Raw genomic sequence first — 10510 nt, forward strand, 5'->3', positions numbered from 1 at the left:
TCTTGCTGGGATCCTATGACCCCAGCTGACTTCCTGCCCTTCGTGTGGGGGGCTGGACTTGATCTTCTGAGGTCCCTTCCAGCCCTGATGTCTATGACATCAAAGGAGGCTGTGCCTGCACCACTGAGGGCATAAACTGGCCTCGAGCTGGTATTACTGGCAGTGATGCACAAGAACAAGGACTTGATTTCACCAAGGCTGGACCTAGCTAGCTGTCAGACCAGACCTGCTCCAGTTATGTGGTAGGAGCAATCTTGGCACAAGCAAATGACTATTCGGAGAATAATTGTGCAGTTGCCATGGTCTGAACTTTTTAAAGAACCTGATGTCTGCTCCCCCACCCTGTGCTGGCTGAGAAGGGAGGATTGTGCAGAAGTCCTTGTTTGCCCTGGAAGCCTTCCCAGCACAGCACCTGCAACTTCTTCTCAGTTTTTAACAGCTTTAGAAGAGACCCAAAATGGAGAGCTGGTGCTCAGAAATACTCTGAATCAAAAGCTTCCCTTATATACAACAATGGGACTTCAAATCCACCATTCTTTGCTTTTTGCCTGCTGTTGAGGTGTGTGCGCTGTGTGGGGTTTTTAGTTTGTTTTCTTTCCTTCCCCTACCTTCATTCCTCCTCCTTCAAAACTGGGAGGAAAAGTAGCTTAGTACCTGGGTTCATAAGGCAGGCTCTCAAATGTCAAGTGAATGCTTTTTCCCTTCGTGGCTGAAAGGAGGTAAAATGCTGGCTGTTTTCTACTGCATTGAAAACAAGTGGTTGCAAGAGGCTGGAGTTTTAAAAAGCCAACTGAAAGGCCTGTGTGAAGGGAGGCACCCTTCAAAGAGCCTTGACTGAATTCAAAAGGAGGAAGAAACTTGATGTAAACCTGCAGAATGGCGCCTCCACCCTCAACTTTTTTCTCTGATGCTGGCTTTACTGTACCTAATGGGATGCTTGCCAGGTGCATGATGCTAAGCTTCATGCTCTGCATCTCTCTCAAACCTCTAGTTTCATGATGGAGAATGAAGGGGCAAGGACTCAACCCTGCCTTGACCAAATGCTTTTGGTGAGGGCAACTGAAGTACTCCTCCTCTTCCAAACCTAGGTTATTAGCACCTGGTCCCAAGAAGCTTCGGTCTCTGGCAGAGAGGAAGACGGGCAAACTAGATGACCTTGTGAGGTTCTTTCCTATGATCATATGAAAGTCCGCTACTATTTTATTCCCCAGGAGGATGGCACTCAGTTTTAAAGGTAGTTTTAGAGATTTAGCCAAATCAGATGCAAGTAGTTATGTGAGCACCTTCTCGAAACAATTCACCTGAGGCTGATTCAGGATCTGGCCATTTGAGATCTTGATGAAAGTTCTCCAAGCAAGAGAGGCTGTAGGAGCATGAATGATGCGACCTACCATTTTGCCAGGATAGCTTGTGAGGATCTGCTTTGTCCTGGGCAGGACTGAGCCAGAGGGCCCAGAAATGTAGGCTCTTGAGAAAGCGAAGCCTCTACCTTCTTGCCCTGATGAAAGTGATTCAGATGGATGTGAAGGGCCTGTGCTGGCTTCATGCATACACTGAAGGGTAAGTGCTTCTGCTGGAGTTTTTTCATTGCTCTAATCTTGCCCGAATTAGTTTAATCTGCTCGGCAGTTTGAGAAACCCACTACAGCTTTTTGCTCTGTAGGTGGCAGTGCCCACTTGCACTTCGGAGAGAGGTAAAGGTGCAATTAAGCTCAACTGCTAGGGTGAGGCTTGAAAAGTTGCAATGCTCTCTTTCTCTTTCTTCCCACTCTCCTTTGTGGCCCAGGGTTTGGGTTTTTTTGACACTCCGAGAAGCATGCTAAAATGGAGGCCCTGGATATGCTTCCCTGCACCTCCATCACATCAGTTGGCCTAATATTGAAGTCAGCTGTGGTTGGGTGTTGCGTCTGATTTAGATGATCTACTGTCGGACTAGATGATCTACTCGGGTCCCTTCCGGCCCTAGAAACTATGAAACCCTTAGAAACTATAATGGTTTTGGTTTTCTCAAATGAACTGCAGAGGTTTCAGCTGGAGCTTAAAGAGCAAAATGCACTATGAAAAGGAAGCATGTGGCTGGCTGAAGGCTGCGATGCTGTGCACCAAGCTGCACTCCGCATTTCTGCAGACATCTGCACACGGAAAATAGGATGAACCATTCCCCAGATGCTAAATACTTGCAAGCAGGCCAGGTTCTCGCATCTAGCCAGACGAAGACTTGAAGCAATTGAAAGCCTCCTCTGGCATGAACTGCTTTAGCGAGTGGCTGAAATGAGCCTGTTTAAAGTTTCTGGTGACTTTTGGAGTGGGGGGGAGCGGCACAGGGCGTGTGACAGATTGACACACAGGTGTGTTCAGGGGTGTCCAGGAAACCTAGGGCAGGAGAGGACTTTATAAGATACAAAAGGGACAGTTGCCTTTTTTCTTTTCTTTTCTTTTCTTTCTTTCTCCTAGGGAGCCTCATGCTTTCTTGCTGCTTGCCTGCCAGGCGCTGTGGAGAGAAGCGAGTTAGCTCATCGGCGGAGGCCATCTGTCTTCCTGGGGCCTGAGGCTGCCTGCCTCCCGCCATGTGGCGTTCTGCTTCTCATCTCCCCGGGGCTGCTTTCAAGCCATGTCCGGACTGAATGGGATTGCGTCTGTACCTGTTCCCCTGGTAACCATTTTCACACTTGTTAATGCCAGCGTGTCGAGCATCTTCTTTGTCTTTCAGGACGGAGGGCTAGCTTCTGTCAAGGGGCCCTGAAAGTTGTTCTCTGGCAGCAGAAAGAGCAGACTGTTGTGGCGTGGGGTGGGGGTTGTGAAAGTGGGTTTCCATTCCTGTCCCCTCCCGTGTGCATCTCGTGCCAGTTTTTCCACCAAACAAAAGCTGCATTCTCCAAATCCTCACTTCCATGGGCATAAGCTGCTGGGAATGAAATCATCTTAGTGGTATGGGTGGCCCTTACCAAACAGGCCTGGGGCCTACTGACAGGAGTTGGAGAGGGGGAAAAACTCCGGTCAGAGGCCTTGACTAGTCTCCAGCACTGGCAGTGGAGCACTTCCCCAGTGTTTTTTTTTTCACACTCTGGATCTGCATTCAAGTGAAACCAACATCTAAATTAATCAACCAGGCTCCTACTGGGAGATAATGATCCCCAACGTGCTCTCAAGTTCCATATCTTTCCTGTTTAATACATAGCTAAACATTATAGTGAGTCACCGCCACTTCCTCCACGCCAATGAATAGCGTTGACTCCTCTTGGTGTTGCTTTGCTACAGCATTGCTTAGCTGGAAAACTCCAGGGGCGCTCAGAGTAGGCAAGTAGCACTGCTCTTTGCTAGAGAAAGGGGAATTGGGGTCCCGCAGGCTTCTTGCCCAAGGGCATGGGATGAGCTAGGGACAGAGCCCACCCCTGCCTTTACCTCCCCAGCCCTGTGCATTGCGAGAGGTTTTCCCCCATCCTCTGGAGAAGCAAGCTCCTGGTCACTTTAACCCTGTTGAAGCCTGGCCTACACATCCTAAAGAAGTCTGCCTACTTTGCTTACCACAAGCCCCTTGCTTCCTGGGAGGAGTGCACAATGGTACCCCGGAGGGCATCATCCAGCCTGGCGGGGATTCCTAGCTAGGCACTGGCACCGAGAGGATGTGCTGTTTCTACCTCCGCAAGGCTCGGGGAGCCAATCTCAGGACGGGTGTCCTGCTGTAATGCTGAATCCCTGGGAAGGTCTGTGTGCACCTCCAAGGTCTTGGCCCTGCCCTGAGCACTTCTCCCCTTACTGGAAAGTGCTCCACTGTGTGCCAATGGCATGTCTCTGTTAGGTCTGGAGAAGGCAGGACAGAGGTGCACCTTACAGACTAACTGAATTGGGGAGGAATAAGCTCTTGTGAGTATTGATCCTGCATAGGGTGGATGGGCTCAGTGGAAACATGATCTGGTTTGGTGCTGGTCTGTGGCTGGGAGAGCTGGCTTCTGTTCCTTATTGTACTCTTTCTGCACCATAAAATGGGCCTGCTTCTTTCATGAAGCATTGAGCCCACTTCATTGCGACTGGGAAGTGCCTTTAAATCCTGGGATGGAGGTAGCTGAGAGAGGACCTGATTTGCCACCTGGCCTTTTCACACGCACCTGGAAGAAGTTTGTCCCCGAACTCGGCTGCCCGCCTGTCAGCAAGCAGTGTGTACGCAGCAAAGCTCGCCAGATGGTGCTGTTACTTCAGAGCAATTTGGAAACCCCAGCTCTGAGCGGGGCGAAGCAAAGCCGTCTGGCACTGCTTGACAGACAGCCGGTCAGGGTGGGTGGCAGCGAAGGGGTGGTCTCGTAGCAAATCCCAGCACTGGGGTTGCATAGAGACACCTTCCATTTTTGGGTGTCTCAGTGCTGCTGGTGCACTCGAGCATTGATCCGCTTCCACTTCTTCCCTCCCTGCAATGTTAACGTGCAGCCCTTTCCTGCACACCCATGTCTTGTGCATGGCTGGAAGGGGCATGGAAAGCTGCCGACAGTCCCTACTGGCAGGTGGATATTGCCTGCTTGTGCAGGCAGGCTCCAGGGCGGGAGCGAGCGCTCTCATCTTGCTTCTCCTCTCTAAACTTGAAGCCTGTGGGTTTCCTGTGGCTGAGCAGGTTCCTGCAATGGCTCACCCAGGTTTCAGGCTCGCTGCCACCTTGCAGCTCTTAGCCTTTTAAGAATGAATCGCTGCCTCCATCTCAACCTGTGCATTGCCCGTGGTTACCTTGGCCCACAGATGCAGCAGTGCTGCAGGCTCCCGGGCTGTTCCCATGGGAGGCCGTCCAGTTGTGAGAGCTGCAGGAGCACTGTGGGGGCTGCGTGCCTGAGACTATCTCGTGAGGCCTGTTCGGTGGGACTGCCGAGGCGGTGGCTGAGTCACCACCTGCAACCGCCTCTCCCGAACGTGTTTCCCCAAGGTTGGGACTTGCTTCATGCTCTGGCGTGCGCCGGGGGGCTCTGCTGTCTTATGGTGCGAGCTCCACGTTGCTCGTGGAGAAACTTGGGTCCTGGACACGTGTGCATCATTCCCGTGTCTCCTGGCTCTTCCGAAAATTCACCTCCAGTGGTTCTGGCCGTGGTGGCCTTTCCCTGATGCAGCCAGCTCTTGGGATGCTGTATTCCCATCTCCTCCCCCGTGGTCCCTTGTCCATGTGAGGCCTTAATTCCTGTCCATACAGAACCTTTGCAAAGGCTTTTATGCTGCTAAAAATACCTCTGCCACTGGAATTTCCCCAGGGGACTGGGGCTGACTGCAGGCGGCTGAGCTCTGCGTGCTAGATTAAGAGATTAGAGCAGGTCCGCGCCACATAGGAGCTCAGAGACCTGCCACGTTTGGTGCCAGAGCTCCGAGACCTGCCACCGGCATGGTGTTGTACACTCCAGCTGGCACTCGCGCCACCTCCTTGCCCCCCTGCCACTGACCACGGGCCTCTCCAGGGACCTGGAGGTGCGGAGAGAGCATTCAGCAGCACGACTATCCCCAGCATGAATCACATGCACTTAACAGGGCCGTGAGCTGCTGTGCCTGCCTCGGGGGGCCAAGAAGAGGGAGCTCAGCTGGGTTTCAAGCTCCACCTGTCCCCACAGCCCTAGGGTCAACGTGGTTGTGCTGGCAACCCCAAACTAGGCCTGGTCCTGGTGGTGAAGCCCCATTGGCAGGCAGAGCAGTGTCTACACCAGGGCTCCTGGCAGCATCATGGGGCAGGCAGGCCTGCATTAGCTAAGGGCAGGTGTGGGCAAAGCCTTGCAGCTGACTCCCAGGCCTGGCAAGGGCAGGGGATCCAACTAGCAGTCTGCCTCCCTCTGCTCTCCTTGGAGTGGGGTCTGAGAGATGAACTGGCTTGTGTGGGAGCCTGAACTAAGTTGATAGAGGGGTGGGAGGGAGACGGTCCAGCCTGAGCCTGGACAGGGAGCTCAGACCAGGGGGAGCGGGCAGGATCCTTGGACCCATGCTTGCGCCAGCTGGGAGGGGCAGGCTCTCGCTGCAAGGAGGCGAGGCCGGGTGCTGGCAGCAGGGCACAGACCTCTGAGCAGAGCAGGACACAAAGGAGACGGGCCGGGGAAGCCCTTGGTGCAGGGCCGAGTCCAGGTGCTGGCACGTGCAGGGCAGTTCTGGGCCCCCCTTGCAGGTGACGTTTCTCTGTGCTGCTCTTCGCGCTCGGAGCAGTGCATCACTCGGCCTGTGCTACCTGTCGCCTGCCCCATCTCCCTGGCCTGTGCTGGGTCAGGGTTCGGGGGGTGTCCTCCCTCCCCTCCAGACTTGCAGCCAGCACGTAAGCAGGACCTGCCAGTGACGGCAGATGTGGGAGCGGAGGTCCGTTGTGGACGGCTTGCTGACAGGCTTATGAGCGCCAGGTTTCAGCAGCATTAAACCTTTTCTGTTTTCCGCCAGCTGTTTTCCAGCTCCTGCATGCAGGGAGAAAGCATGCCTAGCATGAGCCAACGCAGGCCGGCCAGCTCGGAGGCAGCCCAGGATGGTTTCCCTGTGCCAGTGCAGACCTGCTGTGCTCCTCTCACGAGGTGTTTACTCTGGAGCCTAGTGGTGACGGCTTATAAATCGGCGTTCTCAGCAGCCGGCTTTGGCAGCAGGCACGTCCAGCCGGCGTGCTGCCCCAGTGGGATCAAGGAAGCGAAGTGGTAACAGCCAGTCCAGATTATACCGACCACACCCGAGCCCTAGCTGGAAGGGAGACTTGCCGGGGGCAGAAGTGGAGGGTTTTGCTAGCATGGGCATCCTCTCCACTTCCCCACTGATGCTGCGGCAGTGCCGCCGAGCGTGCTGCCTGCTGCCCCGACCCCGAGAGATCGAGAAGCTTCAAGGTCAGCAGCCCAGAGGCGGGTGCAAGGCCGCAAGCTCCCGCCGCTGTCGATCGAATGTGAAGGCGCAGCGGGCCGGTGGCGATCTAGCCCAGCCTTTCGGAGCAGGCCCGGTGAACTTCCACTGAGATCTGTGCTGCGTCCCACCCCGCGGGTGCTTCCCATGAAGGACTGCAGGGGAGGTCTCTGAAACCACATCCGACCCCTGAGGAGAGGCTGGAAGAGCCAAGGTTGTTTAGCCTGGAGAAGAGGAGGCTGAGGCGGGATTTGATCACGGTCTGCAAACCCCTAAACGGTATTTACAGAGAAGATGAAGACAGGCTTTTTTTCTATGGCTGTAGAGGACTGGACTAGGAGCAGTGGCCTCAAGCTGCAGCAGAGGAGGTTGAGGTTGGAGATGAGGAGCTTTGTGGCTATGAGGGTCAAGCCTATCCTTGGAAGTTTTTCCAGGGCTAGGTTGAACAGGCACACGGCTGGGATGGGTTTAGTTATGGATGCTCCTGCCTTGAACAGGAGCTGGACTAGACGTTGCGAGGTCCCTTCCAGCCCGACTCCACTGTGATCCTATGATGGGGCGAGCACCGAGCAGCGCCGTGCTCAGCTGCAGCGTCTGCTCCCCGGCACTGCGCCCAGCTTGCAGCCGAGAGTCGTGGAGCTGGATGGGGGGGCTACCTCCAAACCAGCTGGATGCCAAGGGATGGCACAAGCTGCTCCCTTCCTGCCTCCTTTCCTGCCCTGCTGTGCTCAAGGAGGGTGTCTCACAGAAAGGCAGGGCTCTGGAGCCAGAACCAAGACTCCTGCCAGGGCATGCATGGCCCATCCAGCTGCCCCAGCTTCCAGGATTACAGGGCAGGATGCATCCCCCCGGCGCAGGCTAGTTTTGCTCCCATCACCACATCTGTTCCTGCAGCAGAGGCGGCAGCTGGAGCCTCGCTGCTGCTGCCAGCCTGGGAGCAGCCTGCCCTGGGCAGGGGGTCATCCTGTCACTGCATGGGGCTGCTGTGTCCAGCACTGCCGTGGCCGGCTGCTGCTGTGGTACATGAGTGCGATGAATCGCTCCAGGCCTCTCGTGCTTGCTCCAGCGCACCAGGCACTGTCAGCGCCCCGCTGCTGGGTGTCAGAGCCCTGCTCTGAGTCGGGGATGCTGCTGCATTAGCTCAGGCCTCTTGTCATTGCCACCTCATCCCAGCGAGAGGCTGCGATGAAGTAGCAGCTAGGTTTCCAGCAGCGCGCTCCAGGCTGGCTCCAACATTTACTTAATCTGAACTGAGAGAAGGTGATGGCACCAGCATTGGTGGGCAATGGGGACGTGGTTCACGGGCAGTGGAGCCCAGTGATACAGCTTCATATCTTGCTCTTTCCCAGCCCTGTGTCTGGCCCCAGATCAACCCCCTCCTGCCCTGTGCACTGGGTGGCAGAGCCACCGTCACACCTGCTTTGTAGCTCCCCGGGTGCAGGCATCTCCAAGGGGCCGTCACTGGCCACTTACAAACCATTGTGGGCCCCTTAATCTAGGGCTGGAAGCCTTCCTAGACCGCTGCATCCAGGCCAAGAGAAGAGGATCTGCATGCTCAAACCCACACTGGGAATCGAAGGACTGCTGGGGTCCTCCAGTCATATCATCAGGTTCATCCTAAAACAAAGCGAGTGCTTTGCCCTGCTCCTGCTGCTGGCGGGCTGTCCCAGAGCAGCACTCCTCTGGGGGTAGAAAACTAGGAACTGTCTCACTTTCTGCTGGATTTGGTTCACAACCACTTCGTATCCAGGTGTCCTGATCCTGTCACTCCTTTTCCAAACCGGGGCCAGCCTAGGAGTGAAGGCGGCGCAAGCCACAGGGTCCCACTGGGGCGATGGGTCCAGAAGTGTCCAGTGGCTCAGTGGATGGACTTGCGACGCTGGGGGACTCTCGCCCTGTCTCTTGGCCAGGACTGAAAAGTGGACTCTAGTTTTGGCCGTTGGCGTGAGAGAAGCATCTGGCCTGTTGTGGTGGCAGGGGCAACCTGTAACGTGGGCATGAGTGTCCATGGGTCTGTGCTGGGAGATGCATTGGATTTAGGGTCAAACCTTGGCTTTGGCTGTGGCAGACCCGGAGCAGCCAGGGCTGGCTTTCAGCAGAGGTGGCAGAAGTGAGAAGTGTTTGCAAACCCCGGACAGGAATCAGGTGTGGGGGAAGCTTTATGCTTGATTGAGTGTGCTCGCCTTTTCCTGGGAGGAGGGTGGGAACTTTTTCCATTTCTTCCCTCCCTCTGAAAAGTAGACCTTTGAGGTCAATTGTGCAAAAAACTGGATGGGGCATGCCATGAGAGAGAGGTCTGTGACTAGTAGGCAACTGTGGACCCTTCTGGATCATGGTGAATGCATGAGAGATCGCCAGGGCCTTTGATGCATGCACCTAGGCAGGAGTATGGAGGAGTGGAGGCTGCCCAGACCTTGCATCCTCCCTTTAAGCCATTGAGACAGACTCTAAAAGCCAGACTGAGTCCAGACCTTCGGTGCCTCGGTGCCTGGTCTGTGACTAAGTGCACTGAAAACTTGCAAACAGTTTCCCACTGCCGCAGGGTTTGTAGGCTCAAAGCCCAGTTCTGTAGGAGGGCACGGTCTAGTCTGTCTCCAGTGCAGCCGTGGCACGTTGTGTACGGAGGGCTGCTGGGGTAAGCAGGGCAAAGGCCCCCTTAGGGCTCCTAAGAGCATCAGTGAATTCAGGCTCGAAGGGTCCTGCAGCAGCGGGCAGGGAAGGGGGGTGTTTTCAGTCCTTGCTGATCCTGTCATTGACAGCACTGGCGGTGCCCTGCGTGGAGGAGTAGATGGGCAGGGATATAGGAAGGGAGGCGGGGGGCAGCAAGAGGGGTGTGGGATGTGGTGTATTTACAGAAGAGCTGGAGGGCGCGGGAGTGGGGAGCTGATCAGATCGAGCCGAGCTCCCATTCTCGGCTATGGCTTTCTTGCAGCCGGGAGGTGTGGCGCGGGCCGGCCAGATCGCGTGCTGCGCCCGGGCGGGGGGGATCCCTGCCTCGGACTGCTGCTCGCGGTCTCTCTCTGCGTGCCACGGGGGAAGCCACGCAGAAGCTGATGAAACGGGCTGAGACGAGTCTGTGCACCACAGCTGGGCCGTGAAGGCGGCTTTAGGTTCAGCGCCCGCCTGGGCGGGCAGCACTAGCCCTGCTGCAGAAGTGGGGACCTCCCGGGGCTGCAGGGCGCGGGGGGATGTCACCCTGCGGAGCTCCCAGCACGGATCTGTCTCTGTCTGAGACAGCCGAGAGCCCGCGGGGACAGACGGAAACGAGCAGCCTCCCCTGTCTCACCCCCAGGCCTCACCTCCCCCGTTGCATCGCCTCTCCTGCCAAGATGCCCCTAGTCTCTCGCTTCCCCCCCCAGTGCAGCCTGTGACCGGCTTTGCCTGATCCGAGGGGGGACCCTACGCGTGCGGCCTTGACGCGGCCTCCGCCGGTCACGCCTGTCCCTGCTAGCACGGCTCTTGGATGCTCTTCTCCAGGCACGGCTTTGTACCTCCTGCAAGCGCAGCCCGAGACACCACGCGCACACCTGCGTGGTGTGTACACCCATGCACGCGGAGACTGGATGTCCCTGCTGTACGTGCCGGGGGTGTCTGTCTCTTAGGCGGTCGGAGGCGCCGTTGCAACGCGGGCAGGTTCACCTGCGCTGGCTTCTCTCTGCAAAGCGCCGGCGGCCGCAGCGGGGCAGACG

This window comes from Crocodylus porosus, unplaced genomic scaffold, assembly GCF_001723895.1.
Source record: "Crocodylus porosus isolate Cpor-Errol unplaced genomic scaffold, CroPor_comp1, whole genome shotgun sequence".
NCBI classification, from domain to species: domain Eukaryota; kingdom Metazoa; phylum Chordata; order Crocodylia; family Crocodylidae; genus Crocodylus; species Crocodylus porosus.